This window comes from Chaetura pelagica, unplaced genomic scaffold (assembly GCF_000747805.2).
Source record: "Chaetura pelagica isolate M959 unplaced genomic scaffold, ChaPel_1.0 scaffold275, whole genome shotgun sequence".
Classification (NCBI taxonomy): domain Eukaryota; kingdom Metazoa; phylum Chordata; class Aves; order Apodiformes; family Apodidae; genus Chaetura; species Chaetura pelagica.
Genome location: NW_009953486.1, coordinates 1028128 through 1028399, shown reverse-complemented (window position 1 = coordinate 1028399; position 272 = coordinate 1028128).

Here is a 272-nt window from a genome sequence, read left to right as displayed (position 1 = left end):
ACCCCCCCCCAGCCCCCAGCCATGTAGCCGATGGGGCCGGGGGGGAGGAAGGGAGGGAGGAGGGAAGGAGAGACGGTGCCTGTGCAGAGCTTTTTTGTTCCTCTCCTGGCAGCATTGCTATGGTGATTTCAAGCAAGACGGAGGAGCAGTCCCTACCCATCCCTCCCGCTCCCTGCACCGACCGCATGAGCAGCCCCTTCCCCCGCAGGCAGGGGGGGGACAGAGGAGCCGCCACCCCCCCGCTCTGCAGGGGCAGCCTCCTCCTCCCCCTC